Here is a 20648-nt window from a genome sequence, read left to right on the forward strand (position 1 = left end):
CGAGTTGGAAGGCGTTGCAGGCCTAGGCCAGAAAGCATCAGATTTCCTGTGTGTCATTCAATACTGTGTGACCTTCGGTTATTAATAAAACCTTGCAGTCTTTATCAACCATCAAAATTGACATAAAACAATGGATTATTTTAGACCAAGTTATTTAAGACCAAGTTTTGAGGCTGTTTCTTTGAACAAAGATTTTGAACAGCTATAAAATGGTGCGAGATGACAAAGGAACTGCTGGCTCGGCTGGAAGGTGCGCAATCAGAAAGCATTGTAGTTGAAGAACTCGAGCCTGTTCATTATAGGCAAATGGAGTTGTGGCGTTAGTTCTGCCAATTGTGCTATTTACAGTGATTTCCTTTTGTTCCACACATCTCTGTGCACGTGTCCTTTACTCATTGTTCATTCATGCTATTGTGTGATTGGTGTGTTCATAACAATGACTAGATTCTTTCTCAATGTGAGATACAGTAAAATGGCTCCCTGAAAATTTACAACTGAATAAGATTATCTAAATATAACTCTATCCCTGCCTTTGCAATACATACATAATACTACTTCTATTTAGAGATGCACCGTTCCAGCTTTTTTGATACCGATACCCATACTGGGGTTTGGGTATCTGCCGATATCCGATATTTACTGATAGACTTTCTTAAAAGTGGCTTTCTCTGAGTAAAAATTGAATTGACTCTTTTTTCATTTTAACATCAATAGTCATAGTTTATTGTCATGATGTTACAGATCAATTATCAATTATATCTATTGATAAACTAATGGATGAACATTAAACAAGGATCACTGTACTTTTCTACACTACTAATCCTTTTGTATATTACATTAATATAAACAACTCATACGAAGTGATCTGATCAAATATGTGAGATCAGTTATTTCTTAAATCAAAAGACAAACACTTGGCTTCAGCAGTGGTTATGTTATTCTATTTTATTTGGCAACTTTAGGTATTTCTATCATAGTTTCTGACCCTGCCTTGATTAGTTTCCGTTAGCATTAGCATGCTCCTGATAGTTTTGGCATGCTATTGCTAGTGTGGCATTTTGCGCAGTGATCAAAAATACATTTGTGGAGGTTAAAACTAAATCAATTCTAAGCTTTACAATGATATACAGCATGCCCATACTCACTTGGATTAAAGTGGTAAAAGTTGTGTTTTTTAAAAAGTGGGAGCCAAAACCAGTATCGGTTCAGTATCGGATATATGTAGCCGATACCCGATATCGTATTTTTTCCAGTATCAGTAGCTTCCCTACTTCTATTCAAGTGTTTCACAAAATAAATGTGTTTTTGAATGAAAGTTGGGGAGGGCTGAGAATGAAGTTAACCTCATGATTCTGAGAAGTCGTCTGCAGAAGTTATTGGGGCCATTTTCTTGTAATGACTGCACTGAGGTAAACAAAATTAATCAAGATTACTAGACGGGAGAGCTTGAAGGAGGTCCGGGAAGAGAAACTGCAACGAATCAGCATTAGCGGTAAACTCCGATAAATGGGTGATTTATAGAAGCTATTAATCGTGTGGGGCAGAAGACATATAACACATTTAAATGCATTGTGTTGGTCTTCTTTTCTGTGTTTATTGCATTTAAATTAGCATCATGTGTAATGTTTTACGCCTGTCGAGAAAAGTTGTATCTAAATATTTAAAATCGACATCGCCCATAATTGCTGACGACGTCTGCAAGTTTTGTGCCATGATTTGGTTTAAAAGCACAGCCCTCGAATCCCCTCCACGATGTTTGATCATGTTTATTGTCTTCAGCCATCTGCAGCCAATAACCCTTGACTCAACAAGCTGTTATTCATGTTACCAGAAACAGTGGAAAAATGTCCGGGCTTTCGGAGAAGAAAAGATTTACTCTGTTAAAATCACTGAGCTGTTAAAGGGGATGCGGAAACCAGATCGTGTAAGAATTTGTCATCAAGGATTATTGTGCTATAGATAATTAAGTGAAAACATATCCAAGCACTCAACTGAACTTAACCTCTAAACCCCCCAACCATAAACCAAGCACATTTTCTAGTGGTCTGAAGGCTTCTCTACTGGAGCCTACAGCCTATAGGCCAAGGTAACACCTCATTTGAAAGCGAAGACTTTTTTACGTTTTAGTCACATTTTTGTGTCAGCTACATAATGCTAAAAAAAACGAAATGCTGCCAAAACGCTTCAAAAAAGCATTGAAAAGGTGACGAAAACACAACATAAACAACGAAAACGTGACAACAAAAACATGGAAGAAGCATTGACGAGTTTTGGAGCCCTTAGCTTTCAAATGAGGCGCTACCATGGTGTATAGGCTGTAAGAAGAAGTTCTAGAAGCTTTAAAGCAGGGGTCCTCAAACTACGGCCCGCGGGCCAAATCCGGCCCGCGAGATGATTTAATCCGGCCCCCGACTTGTAGAGCACAAATCCCTGAGTATGTCAAAAAAAAAAGTACGTTTCTAGCCCATTCCTGTGCGGAGTTAGGATATTTTAACTAAATAACCAGTTTACTCACTCCAGCCACTAGGGGGCAATTTGAATGAATAAAAAATAATTCCACAGGTGTCCAGCAGAGGGCACTTATGTAAGAGATCAGAATATAAACACATTATAGCCACGTGGTAAATGAAGCTTACCACCACAGAGTGTGGAGAGAATGAATAATAATTACAGTACTTTGAGAAACTTGTGACACAGGCTTGTAAAGCACAATACAAGTGTAAGAAGTTATTACTTTGGTCACATTACATAATGATGTTTTATTTGAAAATATAAATAAATGGAAATTAAAACAAAGTGTGAAGACTTGATTACTATTTTTGCAAAACACTACAGTGAAACAAACATGAGCCTGAATCAAGTGTTGATCTTGTGGATATAGTCTAGGGGACGAGTCATCTCTACTTCCCAATGAGGCATTTTGGTCTGGGTCAAAAAAATTCTATGTAATAACCTGGTCCGGCCCCCCATCACAGTCAGGAACAATAATGTGGCCCCCAGAGAAAAAAGTCTGAGGACCCCTGCTTTAAAGGAACAGGCCACTGTTTTTTCAAACTGAGATATGTTCTTACCTGAGCTTAGACGAGTTAATTGCGCTCAGTCACACAAAAAGACCGAAGATGTTGTTAGCATTTAGCCTCTCCTCCTGTCCTGTTTCCCTATTTAAAGCCACACCGTGTAGAATTTTACACAATAAATAAAATCAAAATACATGCCTTTATTTTATGACAGATTTTTTCATCAATGAAAAATGCCTCATAAATGTACAAACAAACATGTGCTTTTGCTGTGATGTCTACTAAGACATGACTGTAACTTTACAGGGAGCGGGACGTCTCCAGCTCGTTTCCATGGAGATGTGACTAAGATCAGCAGAATTTGAGATTTTAACAGGTTTGGTTCTCATCCAAATCCATTCTTTGATTACCCACTGCAGTAAGAGCATTTTCTGTGTCGAGCTGGTCATTAAGAGCATGTTTTGTACTGATGGCAAAAGTATAGTCCAAAATGTTACGCAGTGTGCCTTTAAATAGCGCAGTAATATCTTCAGAATTCTTTAGGAGTTAAGATATTACTGCACGGAAGTCGAAGTGCTCCTAAGGTGTTATTACGCGTTACAATATAGTCCCCCTTTCATGTGTAATTCTGTGTGACTATACTTGGATTGTGTATCTACTCACGTAACCGCATTTAAATGGGGAAAACGTGGAAGAGCTTGGTCGCTTCTAACTTCACCCCTGCTTGGCCCCATCAGAATATGCTGGGAGAGGCTAAATGCTACCAACATCTTTGGTCTATTTGCGTGTCTGAGCGCACGCACAAAGACCAAACAGGTACGCATCAACTCGTCTAAGCTCAGGTAAGAACATATCTCAGTATGTAAGATTTGGGTGATACTGAACTGGAGACTCGGTTACGCTGGGGGTTAAGGGGTTAAGGGTTGAAAAACTGCCAGGGATCAGTTGCAACATGCAGGATCGATTTCCGAAAGCGAAAGCCCCGGAGAGAGGCGCGGTGTGATGCCGACACAAATGCTTTTGTCAAGAACAACTTCCATGTGTTCGTGTGACATTTTGAGGAATTAGGCAGTGTTAGCGCAGAACAAGACAACCACTTTGTGTGCTGCGAACAGCTCAGGGGGAAACCAGAAGCAATTTAACTTGAATTTGAGATTGAAATTCCACTTTAATCGTTTGTGCGTACTGATGGCCAAACGAAAATGGTGCAAAACTGCTCTGGGTCAGTCTGCGTTCTCAGTGAAAGGGACTCAGTTATGGAATGCTTTGCCACTGGAGTTAAAGTCCTAATTGGACCTGAGACTTTTCTCACAAAAGCTGAAGCTGTGGCTGAAGAACAAACAAAAATGTGAACACTGAACTGTGAGGCTGAACTTGGGATGGGAAGTGGTCAGATATGTTTTCTCTTCTTTCTTTTTATTGTTGAATTGTTTGATGCTTTTCACTGATTTTTCATTTTTCTGTTCTTTTATAAACCCTCTCAAAAGCCTAACCAGGTACGGGGGCTGCAAATTAGCCGATGGCTAGACGCCTTATGTACAGAACATCGGCCAACAAGTTGGCAATGTTTCCTTGTACTGTCCCTGTCAAATAAACAAATAAATGTAAAAAAAAAAAACCTGTTCTACAATTCGGACAAACTCAAGCTGCTTCTGTGTCGTTCTGAAGAAGAATCAACAAACACTAGCTTTGTTCTCAGTCCACAACCAGGGCACAAAACAGAAGACTTTAGCAGGCTTATTTTGAATTGCCTTGCAACGTTGTCAACTGAGCATTGATTGTTCGTTTGCAGGAGCAAGCAAATTACCAATCACGCACGTCGGTTTGCCTGTCACGACTTCACTTTTGCTAAATCTGAGTTGAAGGTGCAACATGTAATCAAATAGTTGCCCTGTAATGGCAGAGCAATTCTCGATGATTGGCAGAAATATAAATGGTTTTATCAGTCATGCTGTTTGAGCTCTTCCATTATAAATCAGAGAAAGTGTGTTCCCATTGGGCAATAATTTATGTCGGCCCACTTAAATGTCATCTCTGAGCACATCTGCAGATCCACGATCGGGGACCTTAGAGCAGCAAGGTCATGTCCACTCAAACTGCCTGTGATTCATTGTTAACAAGCAGCATTTAGAGCACCGTCTGCAAACATCAATAATTTAACAAGCACGTACCAGTGATTTAATGGAGAGCGCTCTGGCTGTTGGGCACATTCATTGTATTGTAAGAAAATATCTGTGGATATTGTGCTCATTATGTCTTCTGTGCTTTCTTACAATTACTTCACTACTTCATTTTAATAAGGTAATTAGTCGTGTGCAGAAAACATTATAATTCAAAGTCAGACCAGTGAGAAAGATTCAGTGGAAAAATATATTCACTGCACATGGGTCTCCATCCTATTTAGGCAGTCGAGACTTCACTATCTCTGAAATACATTTCGACTTTAAACACGGATGGGCGCTTGCCAACAGTTCTCGCTTGCACTACACGAGCCATCTTCCTTGTGACATTCACCGTACAAACAAACCATTACCAGATAACTGCAAGTCTGCAAACAAGAAAGGCTTGGCGAGCAAACACAGCAACGAGTCCCATGCACGACTAACATGGAAGAAGTCAGTCAATAACGTAGCTTCATTCCTGACGCGCTTAAGTGTTAAAGAGCAAAAGTGTTAATGCAAGAAAGAAAAAAAAAAGAAAAAAAATCCCCTTCCCTTGCCTGCTATGGCTTCCATCTAGGAAACATGTCAGCCCCTCAGACGGCGAACCTGAAGGACGCTACAACACGGCTGTTTACCGTCACGCCAATTCTTACTCTCTTCTTTTTCTTGTCTTTCTGTCTTGGATCGGGCAGGAATGAGCGTTTTTCACAGCTATAGTGGGAATGCGATTATCATACAGGGATCACAGTCGTCATGGAAACGAAGGGTGGCGCATGGTGCCGAGTTGTTCATTTACACATACCAGAACATTTGGAATTAGTGTGAAAAATCAGCTGCCTTAAAATAAAGACGCGGCAAATTGATGTGTTTTACTCTGTGCGCATTTAAATATGTGGTTCGCTCAGTTTAAGGCTTTATTCAGTGCTACACAAATTATAACACAAAATACAACATGAATAAAGCTTTTTCAGGTTAATCATGTTAAGGTCCTCTCTGGACACTACAGTATAGTATTTCATTATCTCGATCAGGGGCTCCCAAAGTGGCAGGACAATGAGGTGGGAGTTGTCATCTGATTTAAAGACAATGTGCTTTAAAATCTTTCATTTCATTGTATGAGTGTTAAAGGTTTTTTGACCGTATATTCTTGTGAAATTAAGGCAAAATATCAAAAAATAGAATCCGAACAAACATTAACCTCAGCAGAACTATGTAACTCATGCCCTCAGAGGTCATAAGCACCACTGCAGATGTCGTAGTATATTGCATTTTTTTTACTCATTAATTGTCCGTGAGAGTAAATACTACACTGACAGAAAAGACAAAGGGAGAGAGGGATATTGTACATCCAATTATACAATGGAGATCATTTCTTTCACTCAAACTTGGCTGTAAATACTGTTAAAGTGGCGCTAGCCCACAGTTAGCGCTGCCCATTAGCCTGTTAGCTTCTTCTTCGTGATTCTATTAGTGTGTATTGCACCTCCGGGTCGGAGCAGAGAAAGCTGTTATTGTGATTTTCTGGCCAAAGACACCAGGGGGAGATGAAAGACCGTCCAATCATCCCATCAACACTTGTATTACCCCGAGAGGGACTAAAAGGGTTTATTTAGTTACTTAGTACTACTTTACTTTACTTTAGCTCCAGCCTTCATCAAGTGCATTTTCTCTCTGATCTTCGTACCAGCTTTACCCAAATCTAAAAGGTTAGCGTCTATAGGCCAATGCAGAGCTTCATTTGAAAGCTAAGACAGCTTAAGCTAACTGATCTAAATGGATCTTTCCCTTTATCGTGTTTTTCGTCACATATTTGCCATTTTTCTGTTGCTCTGTCGTCACTTTCCTGTTGCTCTTTTTGTCGCTCTTTTTTCACATTTTCATCCTCAATATTTTACCCCTTTTTTTTTCAAGAAGTTTTTAGATTTGGGTAAACCCAAACTGGAGAAAATGTGCTTGGTTCAGGCAGGGGTTAAGAAGTTAATATTGGCAGATTTTAAATGTTTTGCACCTGAAATTGCTATTTTAGCTATGGTCACGTTGAACACAGTTTGCATTTGGGTAAATATTGTTAAGTGGATTTACCTTTATGTCTTTATTAGGGATGCACATTGTAATCGGTTATGGATCGATTTATGGATTTTATTATTATCAATTAACTGTTAATGCTGTACATAACATTTTATATATGTTTTATATATACATCATCGTGGCAGCTCACTCTTCGACCAAGTCCCGCAATAGTTACTCAGGCATCCTCAACATAGGACTTGGTTGGAGATCTAACGTGAGCTACCTTTTTCGTAAAGGTACCTCATGGGAGGGACAAAAAGGAGACATCTGCTACTGTATGTAACCGGCATGTTTTGAAAGAATTGTTTTTCTCCCTTCTTTTTATTCATTTGGGAATTGTACATAGAATCTACTTGACCGCCATGAGGATCAAAGAAGAGGCTCAAATCAATCGACGTGAAAGTTTGGAGGGACTTTCTCATTTTCCCTGAAGGAGCAGGTGAAAGCAGGATCCACTTTGGTGCAGACGAGTAACGAGAGCAGGTGGAGAGGAGAGTTATCAAAGAAGATGGAAACAATGCAAGGAGAAATAAATGAAACCACAAGTCTTGGCCACACTGGGAGACGGCAGCCATCTGCGAGCTCACACACTGCAAAAGAAAAAAGAAAAAAGCTTACCTTATTAGCGCCCTTCTGAGCGCAAACTTTGTTTTCTCACATTTCTGCTTTGTGCCGTGCCTGTCTCCAGTCACATCTGTGCGTCCTTCGCTCAGTTACTTATGCACAGAGAAATGTTCAAGTGAGACTTAATTAGAGCCTGTCACGCTCCTGTGAATGAAGATGGCATATTCCTGTTCATTATGCTCTCAAAAATTCCCTGGACGTAAACTAAAATCACAGCACACGAAGACATTTACTCTGGATTTTTAACTTTAAATGGAGCCTAAATGCACACAGCAGAATATAAAGTGTGTGCAGAGTTTTAACCCCTACTTTAACCAAGCAAAGTTTCTCCAAATCTAAAAGCTTCTTGACTGGAGCTTACATATAGGCCAAGGTAACATCTCATTTGAAAGCTAAGACCTACAAACCTCATCTATGCTTCTTCTTTTTGTTGCTACTTTTTTGCCATATTTTTGTCAGGTTTTCTTTGTTTTGTGGCATTTTACGTGGCCATTTTTGTTGTATTTTGGCCACATTTTGCTTTTTAGTGTAATTTAACTTTAATAAAGTCACAAAAATGTGTCCGAAACATGACAACGAAAATGAGAAAGAAGCTTCAATCCCTTTTAAGTCTTAGCAATCGAATCAGGCGTTACACTGGCCTATGGGCTTTAAGCTCCAGTCGAGAAGCTTTAAGATTTGGGTTATGCCGAACTGGAGAAAATGTGCTTGGTTAAAGCAGAACTAAGTAACTTGTTTACCTTTATAAATCCTCTTCGTAGTCCTTTTGGGGTAATACAAGTGTTAATGGGGTGATTGGGGGGTCTTTCATCTACCCAAAGCTAACTGTGGGCTAGCGCCACTTTAGCAGTATTTACAGCCATGTTTGAGGGAAAAAAGGATCTCCATTGTGGAATTGGATGTACAATATCTCTCTCTCCCGTTCGCTCAAGTATCAAAGGCAACTAAAAGATGGTGGCATCATGATCTAAACCAAACCCCACACAAATACGCATTTTGGGTCAAAACTGAACCACCGCAAACCTGCCTTGACGTCCAATCAAGGGGGGGGAGGGCTTTCAATTATTAACAGGGGAAAAACATTATTAAAAACCATTTGCTTCATTTGTCATCTGAGTAAGAACTGCTCAATGACACGAACGCACAAACCCCACAATAACATCGATTACGCATATAGACTCACACCGTCTCACTCACTGTGTCGTGCGATATTTCAATTACTGTGTGTCGACTCAACTCTGAATCTGACCTCACTCACGGAAAAAAACAGCCGCCCCCGTGGCCACAAACAGCTCCCAACTCTCGGGGGTAAACAGTGACGCACAATATGCCAGAGCGCACAACAAAAGCCATGAGTCCGAGCCCTGTCACTACTCATCATACTGACACAAAGCATGGGGGGGGGGGGTACTTTTGTGTATGCTGCAAGCAAGGAAACACAGCCCGTTATATGGGATCGATGACATGATCAATATCGGGGGATCTAGGGAGCATCCAAAACACAGACGAAGCTTGAATTGAATTGTCGAGAGAAAAAATAAATGTAAAGATTAATCAAGATTCCCCCAAGCGATTTACATGTTGATTCGCACTGTGACAACACCATTTGCACCACCATTGATGCTCGAAGTCAAAATGATGATATGCAGCTGCCATTCCAGAAACCAGGAGGGCCTTTAGACACAAAGCAACATATTGTGTAAAAGAGAGGCAGGCGCTGCACAGTGTGGTGACCTTGTTCCAGTCAGACTTACTAGAAGAGCGCAGCAAAGTCCGGGGTTGATTGATGGGATAAAGGAACGAAGGGAGAAGCTAAAAGGTGACATGCGCGGTGCAGGTCCCACACTGTCACTGATCTGACGGTGAGCGCGGAAACACAGGAGAGCCTCGGGAGGGAATTCGGCTCCCAGGAAAAAAAGGAAGAACAAAGGGTGGGAGGGAAAAAAACAAACTCAGACAGAAAATAGGGAGTGACAAAGTGACTGCCTTCACATTCTGTTTCCAATTACAAATACAATGTAATTCATTTTTCCTGTCAAGAATATTACATTTGTACAAATCACATGAAGCGACACAATAATGATTATGCACCTTATTAATACCGACGGTCATGGCACACTGAAGGTGGGGAGTTAGAGGTTATACAAGTAAAAGCCCTGATTATGGTCATGTATATAAAGGTAGTTTCTCGATAGAAATTGGCAGAAATAAAAAAAAAAACATCTATTCTCTCTATCAGATTTGGTTTGCTTCAAACCTCAGTCACGACAAGGTGATAAGGGCTGAATATGGATGAGTTCTTTGTAGTGCTGAGTTCATCACAGTAACTCTCACACATTGCACCATAAGACACACATTTTCATCAGAGCACAAGAAATGTGAAGTTGTGTTGACTGTGTCGAAGTAGGACAGCGCCCATCACCAATAGTCACTGAATGAACTCTGATTTGGCTTTTAGACCTGAGCTCTATAAAAAGCATCATAGGTGCGTGTACTTTGGTTACTGCTGAGAAAGGACTGATTGCCTTTTAACAGGCTTTTCAAATCTGACCTTTTTCCAACAAGAGGATAATTTAAGGTCAGTTGAAAAAACTCAGTCAGTAGACAGGGGACACAATCACAGTGCTGTGACTTTCCTTGTGTATGCAATATGTAGTATGAGTATGTGACTGCCACATGAATCTTTGTAATCGACAATCTAATAATAAGCTCTTAGGTGGACATGTTTACTCCAGCTGCCCTTCCTTCAAGCCAAGGAGAATACTGGGTTCTGAGATAAACTTTGGTCCATTATGTGAGAGCCAGTTTGAAGTCAGCTGTATTAGACAGCAGGACGAGCAACAGCAGTAACAAAAACAATAACTCATACAGTCAGTATTAACAGTATGCCCTTGGAGACAGTAATGGCCCTGCCCATCCATCCATCCATCTATTTTCTTCCGCTTTATCCGGGGCCGGGTCGCGGGGGCAGCAGTCTCAGCAGAGATGCCCAAACTTCTAATAATTCAGTAATGGCCCTGCCATAGACTTTTTTTTCTTTCTTTTTTACAGCTAATGTAATACAAATTGAGAGTGTTAAGAGAATAGAGAATGTAAAAAAAAGTTTAAGATTTGTTTGCTTTGGAAGAAAGCTTAATACAAGATTTTTAATATCTCTTTCTCCTTTATAATTTATAGGCTGTTCTTGGTCTGGTTGTTGCTATGCAACACTTAAAACATCTGCTGAGTACCTGTGAGTTTCCTTGTTCCTTTCTGTGGACTGTATCATGAAGTGGCTTCATAGCAGAAATGCCCTCTTCGCTCTCTAAAAGGCGTCTTTGGTGAATATGGGCAGAGCAGGAGATGTTTTGATAAAAATAATCTTTGCTCCACTGTACTGTTTTGAACAGTGCTCTGACAAGGGCAGCAGAGTAGATGCTATCAAAACAAATGACCAGCACCTGTTGATCATTTGATTTCTATGGTGTATGGGATCAATCGCATGGCAGTATTGTGTGGGTGTAATGTTAAATCAGGCTCACCAAGATCAAAATGTATTCTTTCCTTCTCCACCACAACCATGATTTCTTGCATTCTTGCATTCAAAATAAAGACACATTGTGATGCCAGTGTTTCAACTAGTCAGTCAGAGCTACTAGGTGAACTTTATACAAAGGCTGGAGAGTCAAAAAGCAGTAGCTCAGTGGTAGCAGGATGATAGCATATGTGAACTCTCTCTTGCCTCTTCTGTTTGTCACCAGAAAATTACCTTCCCTTGGCCTGTGGTCTGAGTGCCGTCTAACCTGCCACACGTGTCAGGTCACAAGCCCCTTGCCTCTCTACACAAGAGCAGGTCCTATTTCCTTTTCGCAAACAAGCCTGCAGAGGGATCAAAGATCAGCACAGAGACACATCACAAGCCGCATTATTAACTGTTACATGACAGGTAAACCAACAGCGTTCTAGCCATGTTAATAACACTTTAACGCGCACCAATTCAATTATGCAAATGAATACAAGTGCAAATGACCCTGTATGCTTAGCGGTCCTTTTAAAACAGGCCTCTTTCCTCGTTCCATCAGGAAAATCAAATTCGTCCTCTCCCACCCCGACCTCAACAATAAATCTCCCTCACTGGTTCAGATCACAGCAGCGGTCCTCTCTCTTGCCTGATTATAAAAACCCCAAAAAGCAGTTTCCCGGTTTTCCTGGCAACCGGGATGTAACAGCATGGATGCGCTAATTTCCGGTTTTAAGGAACTTCCCATTTCTTGCGCATGCGCCATTAATCGTAAACAAACATGGCGGCGAATCCGAAGAACTCCTGTTACTGGAGTCAAGAGGAGAGTTTTTTATTTTAACGATGAATTAACTAAAAGTGGTTAATATTTAAGATGGAAAGAACATCATCGTAATACGGATTTATACGAAACTGTCGCCGACTGTTTCAAAGTGGCTGGTTTTCCTTTGGACGCAGAGAGGAGTCAACCACAACACAGAGCCGGATAAAGTTTTTCCTCCACAAACTATCGGTGAACTCCATCAGCTCCGTGGTCTCCCTCCGGCTTCGACCTTCTCCCAGTGCTCCTTGGTTCGGCTCGGTGATAAGGACAGACCCAGGACGGGTAAAGGTAAGGAATTACCCACAATCCTCCGTCGTTATCGTCACCCACAGCACAGGATGTAGAGGATGAGCAAAAAATTTAGAAAAAAAATCACTTTTATAGCCTGGCTTTTTTTTTTAAACTGTTTTATAGTATTTGGTATTTTTATTGATTGATTAAATGATTGCGCTTCTGACAGTCTATGTTTTCTTTTTTTTTGAGTGCCTAACTTAGTTTTTTTAAGTGTACGGCACCAGAGCTTGGTCTGGTCAGGAAGTCTGACCATATAATATTTTATTACAGCACAAATGATTCGAAAGAGAGTGCAAGAAGACGCACTTCATGGCATTTATTTGTATGTTTTAATGCATTTGTGGGGATTAAGGTTTGTACTGGGGGGCACAGTCTGTCTCCGGTACAGGTACCACTGATTTAGGAAATGAAATCAATTAAGTTTGGATGCTTTCCTGTCATCTCACTGCATATTAAGGAAGTCAGTGGGGGAAAACCAATAAAGCAATTAACAAAGGGCAGATGCATCATTAGAACTAAAACAGATTAAGTTTATGTGTGTAGTGAGGTTCATGAAGACGAGGCACAATGTTATCATCATTACATGTTCATAAATACATGAGCATGCAGGAGGCCGGTCTACCTCTTGCAACAGAACAAGGGCACTGTCCATGGTTCTGAAAAGGCTGAGACATTTCAGTCCTCTTTACTTTCATTTTAGACGTTTTTTTTTTTACAATTTGGTTAAACTCTTCGTCAAAAATAGAGATGGAGATGTGCAAATGAAACATTAAGACAATAAAAAAGTGCAGAAAAAGTAACTAAAATACGACTGAAAAGTGATGAGTATGCAACAAAAAAAACATGAAAAAGCACCAAAAAAAGCATCAAAAACATGACTAAAAAGTGATGAAAACACGACAAAAATGTGACCAAAAAAGAGCTATGAAAAAGCATCTTAAAGGCTGTGAGCTCTAGTCGAAAAGCTTTTAGATTTGGGTAAAGCTGAAATGTAGAAAATGTGCTCAGACAAGGCGGGTGGTAAGAGGTTAAAGAAAAATAAAGAACACACTTGTACGGCAAAAACTAGAAAATGGACTTTAAGATAAGTTAAGATAAGATCTATATTGTCTGTCCCAATAGAGGCAGAAAGTCATCTTTGACACGGCTTAAAAACGAATAAATATCAGACCAGATTTATAAATAAGAAATTAAAAATATGAATGAAAGTATTTGTGCTTTTGTCAAATAAAAAGAATGTCCTTTTCGCCAGCGACCATCATCATGAAATGTTTCATATTCGGGCCAACACATGTCAATGTGCATCCAGTAGCCTGTTGTATGAAATAAATGTCAGTGCCCTGCTTAGAGGAGGCCAGCCCTTCTATATCCTGGCTCCCCTGGAGTAGAAAAGCCAGCCAATCAGGATTGAGCAGTCAATGAGTCACGGAGGGAGCGGACTGAAGCCAGTGGACTGGAAGAAGCTGCCGCTTTGGGCTGAAAATCTGCACCATCCCAGAGAGTGATATACTGATCATTTTTTACAAACCTCAACACAGAACAATAATTAATATTGAACAACAACTAAACGGCTCCCTTGTGTTGAAAAAAAAAATCACCAAAATAAGTTTTAAATCTATCAGTCCATTGTTTTAATTGAGAACACATTTCAATGTTTCATTTTAAACAAGAAGCCATTTATTACAGTGACATGTTCAGCCCCCCCAATAACTCAAAAAACAGCCTTGGTATTACCACAAGGTTATGTGAAGGTCAACACTTTGTCTTTTTCTAAATGTGTCTGAGCCTACAGCGGCCTTACAGCGGCTGACAGTTCAGTGGAGTCTGCGTCACACACAGTGAATGGGGATGTGAGCCAGTGCCAGTGACGCTCATTAACTATTGATGCAATGGGAGATCTCACAGCTGGATACACTTCACACACCCTGGACACACATATGCATTCATCTGTGTGTGAATCATATCACAGAGCTCAGGCCCAAATATTTTCTTGAACAGAAACACATCGTCCTCACTGGGATTAAGAAGGTTTTTTTTAAATTACATTTCACTAAACAATAATGTTGTTTTTTAACAATCTACTTTCCTTGGAGTGCAACAAAACAAACGTGGAGAACTTAAAAGATCAAAGTTGCAAGGTAAATCCGGCGTTTATTGCTTGCTCAGGCAAAGGACAATGGACTCATGCAGACAGGGATTTATTTGGAGCTACACATTGTAACAACCTACACTGCTTTTATGTGACTAAATGAGAGGAGACAAAAAAAATAAAAGAGCAAATGTTATTAAGAAGAGCTTTGTTCCGCCACTGGTCTCCCTACACTGCCTTTGTTCACTAAAAAAAGGGAAATCTACTGTACATCAGCATGGATAAAGGGACTGAGGGAAGCAGGAAGAGACATTGACTTGTTCATTTCAGTTGAATCAGGCATAATGAGGACAGAAGGGCAAGGCAGAGATAAGGAATGGCAGAGGGGAAATGACAAACAGCAGGGAGGATAGAGCACTGATACAATTACACTACAACTTCCTATAGGAGAGTGTGCGAAGCCAAAAAAGAAAAAAAAAGAAAAAACAGCTGAAAAATGCTTCTTAAATTTGGAGTAGGCTGCTGAAATATTGCTTGGGAGATTCAAGACTACTTTCTCATATGAACTTCCGCATGAGAACATTATAAATCTACCACAAAAATGCTGTTTCGTTTGTTTCTTTAAGCAGGCGGCGCTTATTGATTTACACCAAATGAAAGTTTTGGAAACAAAAAAAAAAAAAAAAAAGATCCACTAAATGTGCACTACAGAGGAGGATTAGTTTAAGTCTTGATGCCTTTGGATCTTGTGTGTGTGACATCGTGAATGTGACATCTGTCATCTGGCATGAGCTACTCCCCCAAAACACCTCCTCCTGTCTTTGACTTTAGTTACAACAACGGTCTATTCAGCAAAGCCCTAACACATGCACGATCAAACATCAGTACGATTTGAATCCAACAGAAGACACAATGCCTCACATGCTGCCTGTGTGGACGCTCGGAGGAGAATAGAGAGGACTCTTACCTGGCAGCTCACAGTTCTCCCTGGGTCCTCCTTACAATCCCAGGAAGGGGTTGGGAGGCAACTTCTGCTTTGACGCCGGCACCTCGATGTGGCACTTTGCGAAGAAATAGAAAAAAAAAACAAATAAGCGTCTCAGAAAGCAGCAATGTTCCTTTTTTTTTCTTTTTTTTTGCACAACAGCTCGAGGAGTGCTCCGGCGACCACACACTCACTCAACAGCTCTGTAACAAGGAGCTCTCTTCCTCCCCCTCCCTCTTTCCTCCCTTCCTCTCTCTGTCCGTGACACTCTTTTCCCGCCCACCTACTCCAGCCCCTCCCCCCAGCTCCATCGCTTTGGTGCTGACAGACAAAATGCACACGGATCCCCTGTGTCTCTGCTTCCAATTTTGTTCATGCGCGGCCCCCACCCACTCACTCTTCATGAAAATAAAAAAACAAAACAAAACAAAACAAAAAAACGGAATATATTGGACGCCGCACAAAACCAAACTTACTTTCAATCAAAACTGAAAGACTCAAAAGCACCAGATGGGAAAAGTGTGAGAGTGCTGGAGTTTACTGCTTATCTTCCCTCGTGCTTTATGAAGTATCGCTGGTTTATACCTCGCAAACAAATGTATCTGCGTTCCCGCTTCTCGGATGCTGTCTTATCTAATTCAGATCCTGGGAGGGGCATGTGATTCAACCCACGTCGACACTCGAGACAGCTAGTCAAGGGCATTCCCAGAGTAAGTGTATGCTAATGCCCTCAAGGAGCTGCCTGGCTGTCCCCCCTCTCCCCCTCGGTCCGACCAGATGTGGCTCTGGGCTCTCTCAGGGAGGGGGCAGCACATGCACAGGCAATGCAAGGAAAAGCATCTGAGGTAGTCCAGGTTTATTTGAGATGGAGTCTCTGGACACGGAGGTGCTGAGGTACCCGCATACCAATTGGATATTGGAGGGATACACTAATAATAACTGGTTAACTGCCAACCACCAGCTTAATGTCACTGTCAATGTATATAAACAAGACATTTTTCTAGTAATCAACCTCACCTGGCAAGAGACAGGTGCCTTACAATATAGTGCCCGTTTTTATCCGCTGAGAAAATCGTCATGTTTAATTTCGTGTAACTATCCTTGTAACTACTCACATAATAGAGGAAACGTGGAAGAGCTTGGTTGCTTCTAACTTCACCCCCATTTGGCCCCATAGAGGAGAGCAGGAGAGGCTAAATGCTAACAACATCATTGGTCTTTTCGCGTGACTGAGCGCACGCACAAAGACCAGACAGGTACGCATCAACTCGTCTAAGGTAAGAACACATCTCAGGTTGGAAAAACGGTGGCCTGTTCCTTTAACATTAGCAATGACATAAAGCTGGGATTGCTCCAGCTTGAATCGTTCGTGAAAGGACGCACTTTTGGATCAAGAACACAGCAAATCCATTAATTAGTTGTGACTTTTTTTGTTATTGTTGTCAAAGAAGTACTAAGTAACTCATGCCCCTAGAGCCCATAAGCGCAACTGCAGGTGTCGTAGCAAGCTATGATTTTTTAACTTATTAATTGTCTTGGAGAGTGAATACTACGCTGACGGGAAAGGCGAAGGGGTAGAGGGGCTATTGTACATCCAATTATACAATGGAAATATTTTTTTTCACTCAAACTTGGCTGTAAATACTGTTTAAAGTGACGCTAGCCCGCAGTTAGCTTTGCCCGTTAGCATGTTAGCGTCTTCTTCGTGCTTCCATTAGTGTGTATTGCTTGCTCCGGACCGGTGGCAGTCAAGTTGCAAACATGGTTTTCTGGCCAGAGACACCAGGGGGAGATGAAAGACCCTCCAATCATCCCATAAACACTTGTATTACCCCCACAGGAACTACGGAAAGGATTTATTAAGGTAAACACGTTACTTAGTACGGCTTTAATTAGTATTGGCCCAAACCACTTTCGGTTTGATTCCGAATGGTGAAGGCAGGAGCGGTTCAAGATGGATTATCGTGTGTTTGTGAACTCACAGATAACGTGAGAATTCAGCTTGCAGGTAAAGTAATCATCAACCATCAAAAAGTATGAAAGGGTCATTATCGATTGAAGACTTGGACATGGACTTGTAACAGAACCTCATTCTCTAGGTTCTCAGAAGACCCCAAGTCCTAATTGACTGAAGACAGATTGTATCTTCATCAGGGCATCTGCTCGGGCTTTACTATTGGGTTAGATTATCTCCAAAACAGACGTCAGAGGGTGTTGCTGTTTGCATTGGTCTAAAAAACATGGTCCAAGGGAAGAACAGCGTTGAATTCAGAACAGATGATGCCTGTGGAGATGAAGGCTGGTCCATGATGTCTGGTTTATGACATAAGGACTCACATTACTGAAGAACTGTAAGTGTGTAAGCTAGTTTTGGGATCACACTGTCTGTAAGCAACACAACTCCCATCACAAATTAAATCCAATCGCCACAGAGTCACAAACAGACTAATTGTAATGTCGTGTCGAGTGTTGAAAGGAATTATTTCAATAATTATTGTACTTAAGTAATTACAGCGCCACACGTACAATTATTTGCCACTATTAAATTCTATTTTTCAAACCATGTACTATTATTGTCTCTGTGATACCCTGGAAACCCACTTAAATAATTGAAATAATGTAGGAAATAAGTTTGAGTTTGGTGTGATGGAGCATTTGGTTAACTAAGTGCACCAAATGTCAGCCGTGACTTAGGTAAATTTAGACTTTAGCTTGGCTCTGACTGGCTGTCAACACTGCTGCTCACCCCCTCATTCACTGTCACTGTGTGTTCTAATGAGAATACAGGCTCCTGGCACCAAACAGCCACCACTCTATCCCCAAACCCCCTTCACCATGTGGGCTGCGAGAACTGACACACAGATTATGTGTTATTTTGTTCTTTGATTTGAAGAAAACTGATAGGCACCAAACAGCATAAAAAATATTATTATTGCATAGTGTTTGAATGCTTGACGCACTTTTATATAGCTTATTTGGAAAGACAAATAAGCAGTGATTACTAGCTATGCATGGTAAAACAGAAACACTGGTGTCACTTTTTTATTTATTTGTAATGCTCATCATGCAAACTGATGCATCAATATGAATATTAATACTACATTTATCTACACGCAAACAATGGTCCCACAATATAAAAAAAAACACATAGGATCTTGTGTTTTATTTGTGACCGGTGTACTGCCAAGGGAGAGGGGTTGTGGAGGAGTGGGGGGTGAACACGTGCTTTTGTTTGGGTCACGTTAACGCAATTACGGCCGAGCGAGTGCCGACCCACGTCTCAGCGGGACCGGCTGTAGGCGACATCCCTTTCTCTCGGGACACGGAAACTGATATCATGGTGGTGATCGATGAAGTGAACGGTCGCAGGATACTCGCAATCATTTCTGCGGATGGAACTCTTGTGTTCACTAATCCTCTGTTTTTTGTGAGTTGCAGTCTGTATGGGCCAGATCTTGTGACTGGCGCAGTCCGTGCGCAACTCTAAACGCAACGTGGTACACGCGCGATCTTGCATGTGGCGCAGGTTTTGTGCTAAAGGCTGCGCCGCTAGGAGAGGGCGTTATTTAAGAAAAAGAGGCCGACTGAGGCGTGGTTCATTACAAGCAGCACTTGGAGCCGCTCTTCTATGGCAACCTTCACATTATGTTCCTCTTTACATCGCGCTGCCTTGTCTGCTTCCTTAGAATCGATGTCAAATTGAAAACAAAAGTGATACAGTAGATCAACGCGCACACCCCGAACACCAAAACAACAACAGTTTTCCATAAATAAACCACACATGCCTTCAAGTGCCACAAGACCAGGTCTAATCTGCGTTTTAAGGAGACATTTCCATCGTGTGTCAGTGTTTACCTCCTGATGATGCTCCTTGTGTAGCCACAGCCCAGTCCAAAAGAAAGAACCTATTTTACAGGGCGCATAGCAACTTTTTTTTTCTTTTCCAATTCAGCCGCTCTAAGAATCCTGCAGCTGGAGCGCAAATGTTCCAATACGCTACAGTTTTCTTGCAACTACTGCATAACTCTGCAACTCCTCTGCAGCCGATATGACAATTTCTGATCAGTTAAATCCTGTACATTTCATAACTTTGCGCCTTCGAACGGTGTCCAACGCGAGGCTGCTGCCTCTCTGTCCCCGCCCGCTCATCTTGGATCTGCAGCGAGTGGCTGCAGCAGCGGAGGGACAGTTTTATTTGTTTCATCTTTATTAAACATTGCGCGCTGCATCATGCATGTTACGTGCGTACAAGAGAACCCCCCTCGCAACCCACCGCCTTTTTACTATATATATTTTTGAAAAAAATACTGTTATCACTGGGAGATTTTTTCAACCACATTTAAATGATCCTCTACCAGTTAAAGACTTGAAAATTATGCTGACTCTCATTGTCATTTGAGTTGACAATTTAGAAAATCTTAGAAAAATGTCATTTGCATAATAATTTGGAAGCCAGTGTATTAATTCTGTGTCATTTTGGCGTGCCACCCACACCCCTTTTTCAGATGCCACCTGGAGCTCTTCAGTCATTTGCCTGATGAAGGCCACAGCGCTGAAACGTTGACTTAATGTCCTTATGTAATAGAATAAAATATATCTTTGTATTTGGCAGTGTGCAGGATTTTTCCTGATTGAAAAAAATAGACTTAGAAATGATGGCCATGTTTCCTGTCCTAGGTGTAAAGCCTGTGTAGGCCTGTCACAAGCCAAAACATGTAAATAAAGTGAACAGGGCCATAAAGCTCACTGGGAGACATGACACCATTGACAACCCAAATGCATAAAAGCTAACAGACATAGGCCAGACCCCGGCAAAACAAACATGAGTCTGTGTTAATGATTACCAGCTAACTCCCTGCTGGACTGAGCACAGCTTGCTCCCTGTACATCAGCTCTGGTTCAGTGGCCTCAGTATGCTGAGCTGCTGCAGAGGAGGCATCACTTAGGAAGAGGGAAGATCAGTCCTTAGTTCAACCCTTAATGAGCGCACGGCGAGAGTAGCCATGCTGAGTGACGTACATGATCCTCCACAGACCCAGCAAAGTTTCACGAAAATACAGAGCTCGGCCGTAGCAAGGCTGAAAA

General features: G+C 41.3%; 1 protein-coding gene across 6 annotated transcripts in view; it reads right to left on the reverse strand.

The window, feature by feature from the left end:
- The window catches only part of syt1a (synaptotagmin Ia), a 123509-nt gene that overhangs the window by 56424 nt on the left and 46437 nt on the right, over positions 1-20648 (reverse strand). For 5 of the 6 annotated variants that reach the window (XM_079582326.1, XM_079582325.1, XM_079582322.1 and 2 more), the window contains exon 2: positions 15546-15639. The gene's annotated coding sequence lies outside the window, so the exon portion shown is untranslated. Of the gene's footprint in view, positions 1-15545; positions 15764-20648 lie in introns of those variants that run through there. The other variant, XM_079582323.1, reaches the window with a different exon arrangement.

This window comes from Gobius niger, assembly GCF_951799975.1.
Source record: "Gobius niger genome assembly, chromosome: 2".
Lineage (NCBI taxonomy): Eukaryota > Metazoa > Chordata > Actinopteri > Gobiiformes > Gobiidae > Gobius > Gobius niger.